Source organism: Carassius auratus, chromosome 1 (genome assembly GCF_003368295.1).
Source record: "Carassius auratus strain Wakin chromosome 1, ASM336829v1, whole genome shotgun sequence".
Classification (NCBI taxonomy): domain Eukaryota; kingdom Metazoa; phylum Chordata; class Actinopteri; order Cypriniformes; family Cyprinidae; genus Carassius; species Carassius auratus.
The window spans coordinates 23,376,078-23,397,617 of record NC_039243.1 but is presented as its reverse complement, the minus strand read 5'-3'; the positions used below and the strand labels follow the sequence as shown (position 1 = coordinate 23,397,617).

General features: G+C 36.7%; 1 pseudogene; it reads right to left on the bottom strand.

Moving 5' to 3' along the window:
• The window catches only part of LOC113104261 (protein sidekick-2-like), a 250,514-nt pseudogene that overhangs the window by 212,051 nt on the left and 16,923 nt on the right, over positions 1-21,540 (bottom strand).

The following is a 21,540-nucleotide window of genomic DNA, read 5'->3' as shown; positions in this document are numbered from 1 at the left end:
TACAATAAATCTACCTATATAGAGGGTTCTGCATCTTTGCCTATATATATATATATATATATATATATATATATATATATATATATATATATATATATATATAAACTAATCAAAGAAAAAGAAAAAGAAAGAAAAACAACTTAAATACTATTCAAATTGACTACAAAAAAGATGAAGTCAAGATAGAATAAAAACAATAACTGAAAAATTAAGGCAAAAATAACAGGCAAGTTAAAATCTATTTTCTGTGGTAAAGGACAAAGTAATTAACCACTACGCGTGTCCGGAGGAAGTTTGTTTGTGCTGAAGGAAGGATGTTTTTATAGGTTTATTTTTTCCATCATGTACCTACAGTAAGTACTCCAGTTTAAGGTGCTCCTCTTTGGTTTGAGAGACCTCCTCCACCCATACTCTCTGAGAAAGGCTTCTATAGTCTCCAATGAGATCTCTTTTACTCCTGAATCCACTCCTCTTCTCTCTCTGTAGTCCTCTAATCTGCACTGAGAAACAACACTTAAGTGTGTGTTTTGATGTTGAATTTACTGGAAAGAAATACACAGCCATGTAGAGTCTAAATCAGAGATGTGTTTGACCACATTGAGACCATCTGTTGAATTTGTATAAAGGACAGTGAGATGCCAGAAAGCATTGTGTCAAACCCAGGCAATGTGTCTCAGGTTCCAAGAGGATCCCAGTGCTTTGTCTCATTACAGTCCTTACCGTGCTGCTTGTGTTCATGTAATGACGAAAAGGTTGGTTGTAGCCACTCATTATTGATGAGAATCTTGAAGTGGCGGCTTCATAAATATGGAACCCGGGTCTGTTTACCCGATCAGGAGTGCCCAGGGAGACATTTATCAAAAAGGAAAGAGTGCCAAAGGCTGGAAACTTTCCATACTGCTGGGAGGGAAGTAAAGGGCACGCAGGCTGGGCATTAGTCAGAAGGGACAGCAAATGCTGTGATTTTGAAGCTTAAAGAAATAGCTTGCACAAAAATGAAAATATAATTTACTCAACAATATTATGCTCAAAACTTACAAGACTTTCTTTCGTCTGTGGAACACAAAAGGTATTTTTTTTCGAATATTCTAGACTGTGTTTTCGTTATAAAGTGATGAAATAAAGTTCAATGGAAGTGAAGAGGGAATAGGCTCTCAAGCGCAAAAAAAAATAAAACAATCAATAAATCAATCAATAAAGCAGTGAATAAATAAAACAATGAATAAAACAACAAAAATACAAAAGCAAAATAATAAATAAATACAAATTAAATAAACATATACATGAATGGCAGAAAGAAACTCTTTAAATAATGACAGTTTTTTTTCTTTTTCTTTTTTCTAGAACAGTCCAGGCTAGTCAATATACTATGGTATCTAGAGTCAGATATCTCAAAAGAAGCATCTGTAACATCAAATTCAGTAAATTTGCATTAAAATAACATCTTTCCTAAGAGCAAAGGAAAGAGATCTCCAGTACTGAGGGAATGAATCTGCATGCTCCATGGATACTTCCGGATTGAGGTGAGGATGGCAGGAATGAATGAGTTGAGTGTGAGAGTGGATGAAGGGCTCTTTGGAGAGTGCTAGTAAAGCTCCTCAAACCAACAAGGAACAAGCGGCTTCTACCCAGGGTCTGGCTAACGCATTATTACGCTATTATTTCCCGCTAACACAAACTCCACTCCTAGAGTGGCTCAATTAGAGCACCAGCGACGCTTAGAATACATTAGCCTTTTTTCTTATTTAAACCGTTATATTAAACCACCTGGCATGCAACAATTCGATAACATGCTCTTCGTGAAAATAAACTGTTTAGAAAGCAGGACAATTGATTTTGTTTAATGAGAGTTCTGTTACTAAACTGACCTTTAGTGAGTATAATTTTATCATAATCTCCAAATAATTTAACATCACTTCGGAATCTACAATTACTTGTCAACACACATCTACGCCCAAGGACGAGGAACCAAGAAAACCAGACATTTTTCATTCTCCTTGAGCAGTCTTTTATGTGCACATACAAAACCTTGAGAGCTCATCCTTCCCCATCATTACAGCTCGAGGGGTGATAATGAAAGAATACAGAAATTATCTTGTAAATAGCCAGCTAGTTTCTTTTGAATCTTCTTTGTGACGCAGAGTGGTGCATTCTTATCTATGCATTGGTTTTGGCAGTTGCTTGTCAACCTTCTTATAGAATGCTATGTAGGGATGACATCATTTATTGGTCCAACCAAGAAGTCAACATGCATTGGTTCCCTCAACAAAAAGCCAGTTTTTCCATAGGCTTTTTGATTATTGCAGAAAATAAGTTCTGTGACCAACAAAAGTTAGATTCTTATGCATTTCTTCACGAACATCTTTAAAAAATAACATCAATGTAACCACCTCTAAGCTTCCAAAAAATCTTTCCATCTTTATTTAAATTCAAAAATAAGTTAGAGTCATACAAAGTTTGCTAAAGCGTGGTCATAAACACAAAGAAGCTGTGAAGGCGGACTAGTGAGTAAATTCAATTCCTTGTTCAGTGTGATGATGATTAATGTCCCCGACAACCTCTGTAGTCCAATTTAGTCACTTGTTAGCAACTCCCTATTTCAAGACACATAAAATCTTTTAAAAAGGGGCATTACTGATGTATTTTATTTCGTAGCATAAAACATGAAAATCTCTAGAGCTTGTATCACCATAGACCAGGGGTGTCAAACTCAATTCCTGGAGGGCTAGAGCCCTGCAGATTTTAGATTCAAACCTAATTAACCACACCTGATCCAACTAATCAAGTCCTTCAGGCTAATTTGAAAACTACATGGTATGTGGTTTGGGGCAGGGTTGGAAAAAAACTCTGCAGGGCTCCAGCCCTCTGGGAATTGAGTTTGACACCCCTGACATAGACCAACGACCAGGCATTCAACCAAAAAAAAAAAAAAAAAAAACAACAAAAAAACCCCCATCAAATTCACGATGATTCATGATCAGAATTTAAAAAATGCTCAATTGTTTACAGGTTTTAGGACTCATTACTGCAGCACTCTATTCTTGCAATAGCTGCAGATAATGTCTTCATCATTATCGTACTGACACTGACGAATGTACATATCAAAGACAGCAGCTTCTGTAACACTGGAAAGTCTTATCGCAGTTGACACAATGTTATTTAATAAATAAATCTAAAGAAGGCAACTGCTCATCTGTCAAATCGTAATTAACTGACAGTGACTTTAAAAGCAAACAATACAAATTATGTAAACTGTGCAAAGTGGCTATCACGCTATCTCTAAGTGTGATCTCATTCTCATATATGGGTTGGTGATAGAATGCTTTTGGCACCATCATTCCTTACTAAACTGTTGGTGAATATATTTGTATGTGGCGCTCTATAAACAGGACAATATTTCACCTCTGCGTGAACATGGCCTATGTGGAAACTCAACTGATTTCAGAGATCATTTAAATCAGGGTCTGCTGGTCGATACAGAGATTCATGTCAGGGCACAGGTGTGGCAGGTGGTCAGGATGTCACTGGTGGAAGTTGGGAACAAAATGAGCATCGGTGTGCACTGTGATGAGAGGTGCTTCTGGCTTCAGGGACACTGTGGAAAATAGAATTAGGCCACATGATAGGCGTGTTACCCTCCGACATCTGTCCAGCCCATATGGACCGAGTGTGTTCATGCCACTGGGACTCTCTTCTGACACCTTTGGAGGAATCTAGAATAAGACGTCCCTGATTACTATTTGTGTGTGTGTGCATGTGTGACATTGAGAGTATACCACTTGACAATAAATTTGAAATTCAATTTTATTTCCTAAATTTGAAATAAGATAGCAAACAGGATGTGGAATTGACTAACTCTGAATGTAAGGAAGTGAAATTAAAAAGAACTGAAATCCAATGAAACGGCAATACAGACAGACACACTGATAGATAGATAGATAGATAGATAGATAGATAGATAGATAGATAGATAGATAGATAGATAGATAGATAGATAGATAGGCAGACAGAAGGCAAAAGGGCCAACAAGTGCTAAGCATCTCTCGGGGAACTCCTTCAAGACTGTTGGAAGACCATTTCAGGTGACTACCTCTTGAAGCTCATCAAGAGAATGCCAAAAGTGTGCAAAGCAGTAATCAAAGCAAAAGGTGGCTACTTTGAAGAACCTACAATATGACATATTTTCAGTTGTTCCACACTTTTTTGTTATATATAAAATTCCATATATAATTCCACGTGTTAGTTCATAGAACCCAGACATGTCGGCGTTTGGCTTTCCATTGTATTTAGGACTATTTGACAACAGGTACAAAACAGCGACCTTGATTGACCATGCTGTTTTTATTAGCGTGAGTGACACAAAAAATATCCTGTGAGTAAGAGATTCGTGATGTGTATATTCACTTCGTGTCTGATGCGAACACACCGTAAGTCTAATGGATTGGTTTTATGATTTCTCCAACACACACATTCACACACAACCATATTAATATCAGATCTGCTAATATCAAATGTGTGGTTCAAGCATGTCAGGGCTGGAAGGGGTTCCTGCTCTGAGTGCTGAAAGTGGGTTAACTGGCTTTAGGTCTGAAGCTGGATAATGATGAGGAAAAGAACTGAGGGGAAACAAGAGACACTCGTGTGCGGAAACCACAAGAGGCAATGGGAAGGGGATGGACAGGGACTGACAGAGGGAAGGGAAGAATGAAACAGTGAATGTGCGAGAGAGTGAGAGAGAGGTGGGACAGGAAGCTCGGGGGCAGCCTGGGAGGCGGTCTTTAATTGGCAGGGTTGTGTGAGCCTGGATGATCACCAAACGGGACTGGCACAAATGTCCAGAGGGCAGAGACGGACCCTGGCACCACACAGCACCACCATAACAAGTCTCTCCAACCCTCCACGTAGCTCCTTCTCTCTCTGTTTCTGCCTTTCCCACAATCCCACAGGCACTTCCATCTGCCTCTTTCAACCAAACACCCTCATTACAGCAAGAGAGTGAAAGAGAGAAGAATTGAGGAGTAACTGACTAAAAGTACAGATGCTGCTAACTTTATTGAGCTATGTTTGGCAACATGCAGCAGTGTAGCCCATGTATTTTTAGATACACTTAAAAAAACGTTTTTCTAACACGGTAAAGCGGACTCCCAGCATTCTTTGTTGAACAAACAGAACTGGTGAGAAATGCAAGGAGAAGGAGGATTTATACAAAGAAAAATGATGGCTGAGTGTCCTGAATTAAAAGGGGTCAAAGGTCATTAGTAAGCAGTGACCGTTTATAGAGCGAGACAGATGACCACAGAGCCAGGTGGCCGTCTGCTCACGTACTTACATGGTAAAAGAACAGCACATATGACCACCGCAGTCATCGTGTTTATGTTAAGAGCAGCTCTTGTTTAAGCAAGTTTTGACTAGACAAGAGTAATGGTGCTTGGAATAATAAGGAGACAGACTGCTGTGGAGAACACACACACACTCATTTGCAGTACATGTACACCGAGTTTATTCAACTCCAAAAACACAATGGCCCTATTACAAAGAAACAGTCACAGTACTAATGTACGTAACACACAGACATTCCTGCGGGACCAACATCAACACACTCGAGAAGGAAACGGCAGCCTTTAATGAAGTGTTTATTTTATTGTGCCGGACAGACCAAACAAGACCGCTCAGAATGTTTAGAGAGGGACCGAAATGAACTCGGGAAAAGTGCTTTGGGCTTATTTTAATGGCTTTTATTTTAACACTGGAACTAACTATCAGTATAGTATTAAGGATTTCACGGAGAGCCCACTATATACACAAACAAACTGTGAATTATGTTTGCATGTATAAATCGATAGGCTAGTTATTTAACATGGTGCCAGAATAAAATCTGTATGATATTGAGTCTGGTACAAACAATGGAGTCGGCACATAGGAACATAATAAACATATAACCTTTGCTTATGAATATTATTTAGATATGTATCATTAGATCCCAAGTAGTTACTTTCATGCATCTAGTGTACTGCAATAATTGATTTGTGAAAGAAGCGACTAGGAGTGTGTCTTCATTGCTTTCATCAATGCTACAACTTGTGTTATGGTTCTACAAAACCAAACGTGCTTGTTTCTTAAGAAAAGTGTCAGTTAAAAGGATGATGTGCTTCTATCTTGAGAGGAAATTATACATTCTCATTGAATGCATGAGTGAAAACAGCATGCATTGACTTCCTCTATATGTGCAACGGGTGAACTGAAAAGACATGAAGAGCTCTCGCTATTCAGATCTGAACTAGTTTGTACCAGTCATCTTGTCTTGATTTCTTCCTTTGCGCCAAGTCTCTCTCTTTCTCCATCTGACACAGATATTTTATGGAGGAAAAATACCTGAGTCACACACATTCTCTACCTAAACAAAAGCCTTTTTTTTTTTTTTAATTACAGTGAAATCATTGGCTGTTGCGTATTAAGCTCGTCTTTTCATTAAACCTTTGTTTTCATTCTCGCTTTCTTCCTCTCTTTTAGGGTGACAGACACAAAATCCTCATGGGATGCGAGGATACACACTTCTGAAGGGAGCCGTTTGTGAGTGTGTGTTTGTGTGGCAAAGGAATCTGGGATGCTGGGTGTCATTGCCTGGTGTCACTTGCAAAGAGCTTTCTCATTAGAGTGGCACTGTCTGACATAATGCGAATTATCTTCCTGCTTTTGAAAAACCCATGTTTCAATTACCACAAAAGGAGCGTGGGTTAACAGCTGAATGCTCCGTGGATCTGCATTCATTATGCCGCCATCAATCCGGGCTGTTATGCTGTTCAAAATACTGGGTGCAAATAGGTCTTTACAGATTGAAGCTGATTCACAAGATTTAAACAGTGTGTGTTAAAATGAGACTAAATGTGGTAAAATAGCTTACTAACCTTGTGTGAGCAAAATTATATCCATCTTTTAATTGATGTGACTACTCCTTTAGGATAGCTACTAGGATACAAGGCAATATAACCATGTAGGACTGTTAACTAAATGTTTGTAATTGAAATAAAGGTGAAATAAAGTCAAATATAAATTATAGGTAAAAACTGCTTAAAAAATTGAAATTATTCTGACAATTTTCTAACCCCCAGACCATCCAAGATGTAGATGAGATTGATTCTTCATCAGAACCGATACACCAATGGATTCTTGGCAGTGAATGGGTGCCGTCAGAGTGAAAGTTCAAACAGCTGATGAAAATCACAATAGTCCACAAATAATATTGCAGAAAGAAAGATTATGGGAAAAGGGCTCATAGTTTGGACTCTCGTTCTGACGGCACCCATTCAGTGCAGAGGATATATTGGTGAGCAAATCTCCAAATCTCTTCTGATGAAGAAACAAACTCATATATGCAGTATATTGGATAGCCTGATTTTAAAAAAAGAAAAGAAAAAGAAAAAAAAGGCAACTAACTAAAATAAGTTTAATATGAAGTATCAAAAAAAAAAAAAACTCAATAAAACTGAAATAAAAATTAAAGCTAAATAGAAAAATGTACATCTACAAATAAAAGCTAATACAAAATAGTAATACATACTACGACAGGTGAACATATAAATAATATTAAAATAAAACTGCTAGCTATATACAAAGTACAGTTTACATCACTGTTTACATACTATTTGGTTTTGTTCTGAAATATCTTTGCAGAGTTTATTCCAAAACCTACTCAAACAAAGTTCAAGTTACCCTTGATCAAGGTAGAAACTGAACTATGTTCGACCGTGCATATTTTGAAAGTAAGTGAAAGTATTTTGAAAAGTAAGTGGTATCTGAAAATCTCTGGATCCCATTGAGTTTAACTGTATGAACAACAAAAATATGCATTTAAAATCTCTGGTATGCCTTACTCCAATAGACGTTCATTATGCATTCACTATTTTACTTAAACAAAAAAAAGAGGAATTAATCAAAAACATTTTTTGAGAGCATGCTGCAGATGATTTAGACAGATCAACTTGTACTGGCATGAGACATTGATTTAGACATTGTTTTACATCTCTTTAGAGTGTGCTGATAATCAAGTTTTGTTTTAACCTTTAAAGAAACTTGATTATCAGTCAAACTTATAGTCGGTGAATCTTTATTTGAATCTTGCCTCACACATTTGTCCATATATACATACATATATATCTTTCCACTTTCAGAAAGAAATAGCTATTAAAATAAATGAATTTAAGCTCTTGCTCTTTCACCCTCTCAAAATATTCCTCCGTCCTTCCTTTTCACGCTCAGGTGGTCATGTTAACCTTGGTCCGGAACATTTCGCTTGTTTGTGGCAATTCTGTGCATGCTTTTCCATTCGAACGTGGCTCTCGGCGATCAAGGTTACAGTTCTGGAAGATGAGCAAGATCCTCGAAGACAAAAGGCGCAACAATCACAACAAGCACTTCAGATTGCCACAAAAACCTCTCTGTGCGCTCAGCATACCAAAAACAGAGGCTGTCGGGCAAAATGAATGCAGTGCTGCACAATCAAAACCGAGAAGTGATTTTAAATGCAGCCACAGAGGAGAAACAAAAGAAATGCTTCTTTTCTTCAGCTCTTTTAATCAGAGGAAAGGTTTGTTTTATGTCTCATAAGCCTCTTTGGTTCAACAAAGCCAGCTGACATCTCTATTAAAGGGAAACATGGGAAAATAATACGTGCAGACATTAAATGGCATTAATACGATGACTCATTACAAAGAAATCTGATCTGAACTACAGAGGCATCCGGCATAATTATCTGCAAAAAGGACGGACAGTGTGAACAGTGAATGTCTGTGTGTGTGCTTATGTATGAGCTTTTTTCTCTCTCTCTTTTTTTTCTCTCAATCATGACATCTGTTCTGTGATCTGAAGCTTCTCTGTGTAAACGTGCGTGAGCTGTAGAATTAGATTAATCAGTTTCCTTGAGTTTCTGTCTGGTTACAACCCTCCTATCTGTCATGGCATCTGTCGTGAGATCTGACACAAGAAGAACTTCATGCATTTATGTGTATGTGTGTGAATGTGAATATGCACTTAATGCATTGCACGATTAAGCTCCTTATCCATCTATTCCCCAGGCAGTGATTGCACTTTTCTCAAACGCTGTGTACCTGCAACATATCGGAATAACCTTTTTGCTCGTCCTGTACTAAAGCAGGCCAATGAAAGCAAACTAAGTCGCTGAAACATACCATGGCAAAGAGCTTAAATGGAAATACATATTTATCTGTCTCCAGGCTAAGATAAAGCATGATTATGCTTATAAGAGCAATTAAGATCAGAATTAAAAAAAAAAAATGTGAGGCCCTAAAGACAAACATAAGACAAAGAAAGACAAAGATTTAGTGTATTTTCAACTTAAGGGCACATTTGGCTCAGTGGACTTTTAAAAAATTCTTTAGATTTTTTATTTTTTTTTAGAAACTCTCATAGAACACATTTCTCTCTAGGTATCAGTCAGTGATTTATACTGTAAAATATATATAATGTTTTGTCAAATTAAATTAAGTATGATAAAATTACCTGCTGTGGAAATAACACTTTGTTATAGTTTATCTTTGATATTGCTCATGGTGATTTCATAACCTTTATCCATCTAAAACACATGCAAATAATATAAAAAAAATAATAAAAATAAATAATAATAATAATAATAATAATAATAATAATAATAATAATTGTAATAAATTAAATACTTTTGAACAAAATTGGATTAAATAATAAAATTAAACAAACAAATAGATTTAAATAATAACAAATTAAACAAAACTATTATTAGTCATAATTATAATTAATTAAAATTATAGCTTGATTAGAAATGAAGTTAATAAGTGAAGGAAATGTCTAATTTTGAATCTTCACCAAACACTTTACTGACACAGTTATAATTTAAATATTGAAACAAAAGGAATTAATTCATTCAGATAATAAATCTGTTTTATTTAGATAATTTAGATTAATTCATTTAGATAATCTTATTTATACTATTATATTTTTTTTCAGATTTCACAGGTCTACATACTGTATGGAACAGGTTAAACTTTGAAATCTTAATATAATAATTAATTTAAAAAAATGATGAAAGTATGTCAGCTTCAATGTGACTTGAATATATAAATAAATACAGTGGGGATCGAAAGTTTGAGCACCCCTTGCAGAATCTGTGAAAATATGAGTAATTTTCAAAAAATAAGAGAGATCATACTAAATGCATGTTATTTTTTATTTAGTACTGTCCTGAGTAAGATATTGTACATAAAATATTTTAACATTTATTCCACAATACAAAAAAAATGCTGAAATTATTAAAGTAACCCTACTCAAAAGTTTGGGAACCCTTGGTTCTTAGTATTGTGTTCTGTTACCTGATGATCCTCGACTGTCTTTCTGTTTTGTGATGGTTGTGCATGAGTCCCTTGTTTTTTCTGAACAGTTAAACTGAGCAGCGTTCTTCAGAAAAATCTTTAAGGTCCTGCAGATTCTTCAGTTTTCCAACATCTTTACATATTTGAACCCTTTCCAGCAGGGACTTTATGATTTTGAGATACACCTTATCACACTGAGGACATTTGAGGGACTCAAACACAACTATTTAAAAAGATTCAAACATTCACTGATGCTCCAGAAGGAAACAAGATGCATTAAGAGCTGATTTCTGTAATTTTTCCAATTACAGAAATCAGAGATATCACTTATCAAACAAAATTTTTATTATCTTTCAAATTCTAATAAACTAAACAAAAAATAAATAAATAAATAAAAATAAATAAATGTTACAAATAAAGTGCAGCAAAAAAAACAAAACAAAAAACAAAACAAAACAAAAAACACACTAATTTCATATATTCTGGCCTTTATAAATTCAAGCATTTTTCAAGCAACTTCTCAAAAATATGGCTGTTTTGAAGGGTTTTCCGGGACTTAAATTTTAAGTCAAATTCAAGTACTTCAAGCACTTTAAGCACCTTGTACGAACCTTGTTCAAAAATGCACTTTGGCAAGCTTAATATAGAGCAGAACACAGGGTGCTCGAAACATTATAATTTTATTGAATATCACATGTGCTTAAAACAGTATATTTCCATCAATTTAACAGACATGCATCTATACCAGCCAAAATTATATAGTTTCAAGTTCTTAAGATCAGTTAATAATCCAATTTCCTTTTAGAGCAAGATACTGCAGTATCATTCAAATCACTCTCCTCTGCACAAAATTCAGCAAACTTCCAACCAAATGACCCTGACATTCCCAGGCTCAGCTTAAATGGAGCTCTTGACTTGGGCTAAATTCTCCTTGGGTTAATTCAGTACCATGGGTAAGATGACCAGATCCTGGCATGGACATTCCCACAGCCTGTTTCCACAGCTACCAAAAGAGAAGAATGAGAAAGATAAATAGCCAGAGGGGAACATGACCTCTGACCCCTAACCTCTGTGGCCTTTCTCACCTCTTCAGTGATGGACAATGTTTAAATGTCCACACAGCTTCATCAAGCACCTAAAATAACTTTAGTCTATGAATATTATAATTATTTTTTTCTGGTTATTCCATATGGTCCTAAAGGTGGCCAGGATGTTCTTGTCTAGTAAAGGGAGTTTTCGAAAATGAATGGGTATTTCAGAATTTTTAGATGTCAGGCAAAGAAAAAAAATATTTAACAGCACTCCAGAATTGCAGATATCTGCAGAAGCATCTTGTTGCAGGTGACCTTTACATATGATTCCCTTTTAAATGCAATTGTGACACATAATGAAGACCTGAGGGTTATAATAAAATAGGACAGTAAAATGGGTTATTCTCATTATGTGAGGAAGGAAAGGCTCCATGCTGGCGAGGGTCGGTTTAATGGAGTGACATTTTAGTGGTCATCTGAATCCTTTATATATGAAAGGAGAAACAGAAAAAAAAATGTGTGAGGTACAGACAAATAAGTCATTTATCGATCTTCTTTCTTCTTCTAAGATTCTTCTGAAGATCTGACTTGAAACAATGATTCGATCACAAACCATACACTATTTCCTTTCTTATGAACATGCTAGTAAATAACATTTTAAATGTTCTTTACACAAAGCTATCAGATGGCTTAAACATGAAGCATGCTAGCCATATGGATTAGTCTTATGATAATTTTAAAGGTGCTTCCACATGCTTTTTACAGCTTGAAGGCTCTGCGATATTTGCAATATTTGCATTTTAACTACTACTCTCAAACCCCACCATTAACAGCATTAGGTCAGCTTATGTAAAAAATCAAATAAATAAATCCTTTTATTATGAAGAGAAACCAGAGCATTGGAGCTGTACCTCAGCATTACTATCACTCGCACACAGACTAATAAATTACCACTGTGCTGTACAAACCAAACAACGAATAAGTAAACACAGAAATTATTTGCTTTCACAGTTCTTTAATGGCCAGAGCTGGCCTTGGGGTCTCGGGTTTGGTGATTTTACAGCGGCACGAGTTTAATACTGATTTTAATTAAGGTGAAACTAAGATCCCTAAGGGCCAGCGGCAGCTATCATTGCGGCTATTAAGTCACACTGTGAAGAATTTATGAGGCATAATGGGGCAAACAAAACAGATGTAATGAGAAGCACACAAACACAAAAACCACAAGCGTGCTGGAATAAAGAAACAAACTCTATTACACAGTTTCTAAATCAAAAAGTCCTGCAGGGGCCCTAAAAAAACGAACAAACAAAAAAGCTCAGCAAGCAAGCAGGTTCGGCCCAGAACCGGCCCACATCTGGCCCGCGTGAAATCCGTGTGGGCCAAATGTGGGCCAGATCTGGGACGAAACTGCTTGCTGTCTGGAAAACAGCATGAAAACAACTTGATTAATGTAAATTTGAAGAAGTCAATGTGCATATAATCATAGTGACCACATATTAGTCATAAAAATATTTAGGAATAAATAAATAAATAAATAAAAGTATTTATTTCAATACATTTTATAGCAATGCTATTATGTTTAGGATTTTTTTTAGACCTCAACTCAACTTTAGGGTTATCCGTCCAGTTAAATCAAACCACATTTTCAAGCACCTTTACAGGGCTTGACTTTCAGCCATGCTCAGATTTTAAACCCAGCTTAAATATCAGCACTGTCTTCTCAAATGCCATAACACCATGATGAACAACTACTCGCTGTTCCTCAATGTTATGAAAAAAGAGAAAGAGTCCTTGAAAGAAGTCACAAAAAAAGAGGATTATTTTAAAAGTGAATGTGAAAAAGTCAAATGTGAAAGATTTGTCTTTGCAAATCGATGTAGTATAAAGCAGCTCGGCTCTATTTGCAGTGCTAGTTATGAAATAATTAGCTGAAAGATTTCAGAAAAATGACAGATAAGCAAATGATAACAAAAGGACATTGTTTTCCTATGACTCCATTTAGAATTTGACTGTTTTCTCCTAAAAACATAGCAGAAAATGCAAGAACTCATTTAGAATTACATTTCAAGTCATTAGAAATTTGAGGCTCAAACATGATAATTGGATTTGGCTCGTCCCATCTACTCTAGTTCACACACTTCCCATGGTGCACTTCTGGGAGATGATATATAAAGATACATTGATTGTGCGAAAAACTGTGTGATGTGAGCATCCTCACCCCTGTCTTAAGGGACAAGGACAGAGCAAAGAAGGGAAAACTGGCACGAGGGGAGAGTGATAGAGAGCTGAAGATAAGACACGATAAAATGAGGGCATTCTGTGATTTTTCTTCAGCTTTATCTGTTACACCATCAAGAAGCATTTTTGATAATCTCACAGCATGCTTGAGGAAGCTCGTACTGTGTCCGACAGCAAATCTATGCTCAGGACTGAACAAGGAGAAGGTGGAGGAACGTAAAGTAAACTATAAAGTGAAGACACGGATAAATCAGTATGCCTTTAGAATACTTGTGAGTAGGCCTTCATTTGCTCATTTAAATTATGGTGCGGGCACCCTATTGACTTGCATTGAAGATATAAACTGCTAATTATTTACATAAATACAGAATTCCAAGAAAAGATGTTTACTCAAAATGCATACATAAAATCAAACATAAGGTATTGCAATTGCAAGAAAAACTTGTGACATAAAAAAACATTATTTGATTTGGATAATTTGGAGTTTAACACACAATGAATTTATATCACAATTTTGGGTAAACCTCAGACAGGTTTTCTCTGAATTCTGTGCTCTGAAATCTCACAGTATTTATTTATTTATGTTGTCTTTCTGAGTTCAGATTTCACAATTTGACCCTTTTTCCTCTGAATTGAGAGTACATATCTCAAAATGACTCTTTATTTAATAATGACTGTTCACAGTTATTTGTTTAGAGCAGCATAATTGAACTGTATTTGCATCATTGTGAATAACAATTTTTTCTTGTCTATAACTAAAGATACTTAGAAACAATCTATATTGTACAAAAGGGCTACATAAATATCTTGGCTTGACTTGACAATTTAGACTTTAGATTCTCAGGATTCTGAGTTTATATCTGTTTTAAGGGGTGTCATATTTCATGGACAAAAGGATATGCCTGAATCATAAAATGCATTAAAACACACGCACACACACGCACATCTAGAGCACTTCACAACAGGCATAGAACCTATCTGACACCAGATTTCCTCATTGCATCCTTCAGCGTTGGGAGACCACTTATCTGTGCTCATCACACACACTTATCCACAAGTCCTTGGAGCGACCACACACACACACACACACACACACACACACACACACACACACACACAGAGAGAGACACGCAGTGCACTCATTCTTGTGGTTAATGAGTTTAAGCAGCACTCTCTCTTAGCATTAGTGACCCTGTCACTACAGATTAGCACTGCCAAACCCAGCCTCATCTTCATCACTTGTCGTGTTTGCTTGCAGAAAAGTTTTGCAGACACGCGAAGAGTTACTTGATACAATCATTGCGCTTGTTTACATGTGACTGGAGGAGAGAGAGACAGGTTTGGAGATAGTGGAAGCAGCCTCACATATTATTTTCTTCGCCCTGCTGCTCAGTGGGAGATTTTTTTCCTCATCTCTTCGTAAAGCTGCATCTACTGTTACAGCAGCGGGTGCTGGAACCACCGACAAGCTCAATCCCCCAGAGAACAGCGGGAGAGTGTGAGAGCTCAGGAACACACACCTAGACTCCGGAACGATAAATGACATGCTCACACACTCACCATGGTCTACATCACCAAAATAATTCCAGATTTGGAGTTTTCTCACAGCATTGTCATTTTCCACACAAGTATTATCATCCTCCGTCTTGAACTTATTAGAAACAGCATCTTATCCCCAAAACTGATGTCTTAAACTGCATATGAACTCATTTTGGGCGCATGGTTGTAGTGAAAAAGCGAGGTGAACACTCACTAGCAATATGGCAGACGCTCGCTGTTGAAAGAATGGAAGGCCATTTTCTAGCCACAATGACAGCATGGAAGTTCTCACCCCCACTGGGCCTCTCATAAACATGTATCCAACCCACTGAGACCCGTGCTTTTGAAGAAAGAGTGTGCTTGTGAGTGTGAGGATTCATAACAGTGGCGGTTACTAATGGCTTGCTAAAATAGTGGCGTTTTCCAGAAATATGTGATTGCTTTGTATGACAAAACACTCCATCACAAGTGTTTTTGTCACACAATATGTAAGCAGGAGAGTGGAGGGAATATTTAAATACACTGTAAATGAATCAAAAGGGAAATTTGATTCATTATAGCAAACTCATATTCATTTGGATGTCAAGATTCATTTGAGTCATTACGGTCCAATCAAATTCACACACTTTTGTCAGCCTTTTCCAAGGAAATCTGTGATTACTTTCCTATCAGATATGAATTATAATAATTATCTTATCTAAATTGCAAATGTGAAACAATGATTTAAACACGGTGAAATGTGTTAAACAGGGTAACTGTACTTCAGATTAATCAAAATTTATTAAACACATTTTTTGAAAACCTTTAGAGGTTAAACCATATAATAAATATTAACAAAAGAAACATTTATAAAGATTAATTAAATAAATAAAAATATATATAAATATATATATTTAGTGTGCCTACCAACATCACCCTATTATTGTTTTGGTGCCACAAAATTAAAAATACATTGTCTCTCTTAATAGCTTTTAAAGCATTCAGTGAACTGTACTGAAATATGACTATTAGCCATGTCTGTCATTTCCAACATTGCTATGCTGTTCAGATACAGCGGAATAACTCTGAAGTCAATTAGCATCACTGCTAACAAAAGCTTGGCCGAGCATGAAAACAAAAGTATGCCACAGACTGTCCTGGCAGTTCAATGGCCGTCTTTGGGCAGCTGCCATCCCCATTACAGAAAACAGCCCTCTGTCTGCACGGCCAGTTCAGCAGCTAACATTATAAGCACTGAACCGAAATGAAGGCGAAGACAGACAGCGAAATAACAGAATGAAAGCGAACGAGAGATCGGAGGGATGTTGAATCATTTTTGCCTCTTGAACTTTTACAGATAGTAGTATGACCAGCACACACAAACCACTATGGAGAATTAAACAGCCAGCCGAGTGCATCAAAACACCACTAATCAAAAGTTCTGCTTCTCTGTCTGAAGAAATATAACAAACAACTGAAAGAGGACATGATTTTTGAGGGACTGTTTAGTCTGGCTTCACTGAACCTCTTGTATGGCCAGACTACTAGGATAAGCAGAACCTGACATCTTTGTTGTCCCTGGAACACCATTGTGATCAACCAATCAGATTTGAAGAACCCGTTTATAGATTTTGCTTAAAAAAGTTTATGCTTAAAATCACTGTTTGGTGCTTGTACATCAGTGTCATTCATCTATCATTTCCTCTGATTTTAGGGATTACTCATGGTTAAGGTTAGGTTTAGGTGTAGGGATATGGTCAAGAATATATTTTTGGAGTAAAATGTTGTTCCTGGGTCAACAAAATATGTTGACCTAGGAACACATCTAACTCAGCAATATCAGGACGTGCTATGGATAATCTGGACATTTGAGTCGCTGGCTTGAAACACTCACTAGATTTATCCGATAAGAATTACATTACTAAGGAATGAACTTCCAACAACACATATTATATACTGTATTAATGATTTAAACCACCAGTTCCAACAATAAATAACACATAAATGTAATAACCTATATATTAAATCTAACTTTTGCCCTATTTCTAAACAATCACAGTACTCAAGGAAGATTATAGTGTGTGTGTGCGTGTGTGTACGTGTGTGTGTGTGTGTGTGTGTGTGTGTGTGTGTGTGTGTGTGTGTGTGCGTGTGGGTGTGGGTGTGCTTTTTTTGCACTTATTCTTTTTTATTTATTTGAATCTGTGTATGAATTCTATTAAACATTTAGTCAAATTAATCAGCATATTTAATAAACACATGTTCACCAAGGCTGCAAAGCTGTTTTTTTTTTATTTATTTTTTTTTTTTTTGGATATTTAGAAAGTTCAAAATAACAGAATTTATTTTAAAATGAAATCTTTTGAAACATTATCGGTGTCTTTACTGTCTTTTATATCAATTTAATGAATCCTTATGGAATAAAAGTACTAACTAATGTAATTTTAACAGTTATGTTTCTATGAGTCTGTCAAGGGCAAATCAATGCTGGAGAACATACAAGAAGGAATCAACAATTAATATGGCCACACATGAAATCTTAAAGACTGCTTTGTGTTCGATGGTCACCACAACAGCTGAACCAGCTTTCACAGCACAACACTGTCCTTCTAGACAAGTTATCCTCCATTTAGAGGGGCACGCTCTCCACTGGCCTGTCTGACTGCAGGCCACATTCTGCACTTTGAAGCTAAATCTTCCACCCACACTTTTTCTTCCTCCAGACTAGAGGGGTCTCTGCTCTTCAGGGCTCCTTTATGGCAGGTTAGCCTGCTTTAAGAGCCTCTTCGTCCCCCCACAGTGATCAATTGACCCCTGTCGGGGCGAGCAGGTTTGCTGTATAATGCTAGTGCAGTGGTACAGCTCTATTAGCTAACTAATCTGAGGGATCTAACTAATATTAGTCATTAAAGATAACAGCCAGGCAGCATCCTTTATGTATTTTTTTCCAAATATGAACTCTGTGACTGACATTTTTGCCCTGTCTCCCTCAATCTTTGGAGCTCTCAATCACTCTTGCTCCCTCTTCCTCTTTCTTCCTCTCATGGGTGAATACACTCAGTGTTCTGGCACATCCTCTCACACACACACACACACACACACACTGGACCTGCAGGTAGATTTCAGGGCTAGAACTCTCCCGGCATGTTTAATGCAAAAGCATAGGCTGTATACTTTTGATAACTTTGAGACAACTTGGCACAAGTGCATCACAGACTATGTAAATGCTAGCACACTAGAGTAAGAGAAAAATCACATGCTAAAGAAAGGCTTAACAAAAAGTTCCCCACTTTCACGCCATATGAACTAGTTCAATATAAGAAAACAAATAAAAAATAGTAAATCGAACTTATTTGAAAGGAAACTTGACATTTAGTCAAAAATACAATCAACAAGCTTTAGTTGTTGCACAAAAAGAAATAAAAGTGGAACTACTGTAAATATAGAAAGAAAATATATATATATATATATATATATATTGCAATTAATTTAATCTTTGGATTAAATCAAGTGGATGGTAATATGCTTTTATTAGTAGCTAAAATTAAGTCACATTAATCAAACATTTAAAAAACAAATCTTGGTAGGTAAACCAGAAGCAGAAAATATATATTATGCTATATACCCCTGTACAGTATATTGAGCTCTGCTAAAGCACATGGTATTTTATGTTCGAGGCTTCATAGTACATACTGGATAGTGTTAGACATCATTAGATTGGACCTTTTCAGTTCTCTTCATGGTTTGAAGAAAGAAAGTCTGACAAGTGGAATTGCCGTGTACAACTGAATAACTGTGTCTCCACAAGAGTGGACTACTGAATTAAAGCTCTTCTTTCACAGAGACTTATGATGCTACTGTAAGAAACTGAGCGATGTGATGTGCTCCAGCCTTGGCTCTGCAACACAATGACCCTTGTGGTTTCATTATGGAACGCATTGGCTTTGTATCCAGAATTCCGGCAGCACAAAGGCTGCACTTCTTTTGCATCAATTGACTATATATGGTCCCCATTCAGTGAAATGCTATGCTCTCTATGAAAAAGATGCAGACTAAGAAGAAGAAACTTGGCTCTGTGTCAGACGAGGTGAAAAAAATAAGCACATCAGTGGCTGGAGTGCATATACAGAAATAACAAGCAGAGATATATGGATAGCAGAGTGTGCTGACCAAGAATCTGAATGGTATAAATTATGATGGCCAGACACTTGGAGGGCCAGATAAAGTGGCCAGATTAATGGCCGGGCTTCAGGACCACAATAACCCATCACTTCTTTATGCAGTGCCCATTGCACTGACTGCAGCAGCTCATAAACGCCTGTTGGCTGAAGCAGGTAGGATAGGATGTTGACGGAGGCCTCATTAACAGTTAGGAAGAGCAGCTGAGCTGAAGTGTAGTTTACACTCAGTGGAGCTCAGCTTTTTTATGATGTTCCAGCAGTATGTGCAGGAAACTGGAAAGATACACATACAGTTGGGAAATTAATCCCAGGGGGAGGTTGTATCAGACTCACAAATGCAGACAGGCAAGCCCTAACGCTTACAGAATTAACTCAAACATGCACAAACACACACACACAAATTAAAAACCATGCTAAAACTGATTTCAACACCAAGGGCAATTCAGAAAACAGTACATATTCAAACCAATGATCAGGGTGATTTTAGGCTTTCAGTCTGAGGGGAATGGGTGCCTTATCTGAATATGAGTTGTGAATATAAGAGAAACATTTCTTGCTTTAAGAGCAAGAGGGTGCATGTTGCTTGACAGACCATTTGCTCTCAAGTTGATTCAGACCTATATACTGTAAGTTTCTTTCTTTTTTTTTAACACAAAGGAAGATGTTTTTGAAGCAGTTTTGGAAACAGTTGCCATTAGCCACTGACTTCCTTTAGTATATATATATATATATATATATATATATATATATAAACTATGTAAGTCAATGGCTACCAGCAACTGTTTCATTATACACACAGGCACACACACACACACACACACACACACACACCATATAAGCTACTAAAAAAAGAATGTTAGCATATTTATGTGCATCTTTCAATCACATGTAGGTTATATGATCAGTTGTTTTTAATTAAATGGTCACATGAAAAAAATTGGAGGTACAGCTTATCTACACTTCCCTACAATCTAAATGGATGTTCACCTGCAATAATGTGCAACCCTATAGAGTTTCCAGAGGCATCTCAAAGAGCATTCCCATGAATTCTCTAAGAGCTCATGGCAGTCCACTTTAGTACATTCAGTGGTTTTAACATCAGCTAAACAGAGGGAGGATAACCACACAGAGTTGCTTCACTCAGATCTCAGTGAGAGAGAGAGAGAGAGAGAGTGAGGGAGAGAAAGATTGCCAAAGAAGAGAAAGATAGAGGAGCGATCACTAAAAAAGAGAAGTGGCATCAAACAGAGCTGTGCTCCCAAAGGAGAAGGGCCAAAGGGAGGCTGTACCGTCTTTATCAATATGGGGAGCTGGTGGCAGACGTGCAGGGCTGCTCGCCAACTGCATCATGCATACACAGCACGCTCCAACCTCGCTACAGTGATGAGGCAAACTCTGTTAACCATTAGCAACCGGCATGCTGAAACAGAACACGTTTTAAGAAATCTGACAGGGGTTACGGCTGTTTTCATTAGTGATGTCAGCATGCATTTCAGATGAGAGACGAGTTTATAGAGGGTAATTCATATTTCTTGTACGGAGTGCAACAGTCTGCTATGGCCAATTTCAACGCTTATTTTAAAATGTTTAATACAGTGTCCTAACCTGCATTTTGCAAAATCCTGGTGAAATAAAGGCAAAAGATTGCTTACAATTTACTGTGCAGCATCCTCTAATTGAGTTGATGGACAGCTGGCATGGAAACTGCTCTCCATTTGATATCCAAAGGATCTCCATTAGAGGTGCTGGCACAGGTATATTACAGCAATGTGGTTTACAACTTGTAAAAGACTCTAGATTTGTTTTCCCCTCAAGAGTCTTTTACAAGTTGTAAACCACATTACTGTAGAGTAGGGATGCACCCAAATGAAAATTATTTTCCGAAGTTGAACAAAATGAAACACTGGGCCGAAGGCCGAATACTGAAAACGTTTTTTCACATCTTTCTCCCATATAGGTTTATAAAAAATAAAAATAAAATAATAATAATAATAATAAAATGAATACATATTTTCATCATTGCATTAACTAAATTTCCAAAATTAGCTTTTTACTGTTTTGTCCTGCTTTTCAAATAAATAAATATATAAACCACTAAACAACAATTTACTAATATTTACTTAACAATGAACATTCTAGCAGACATTATACCAACAAAACACAGTGTCTCTTAAAATAAATAAGTTAGTAAAATAATATGTTTTGGACATT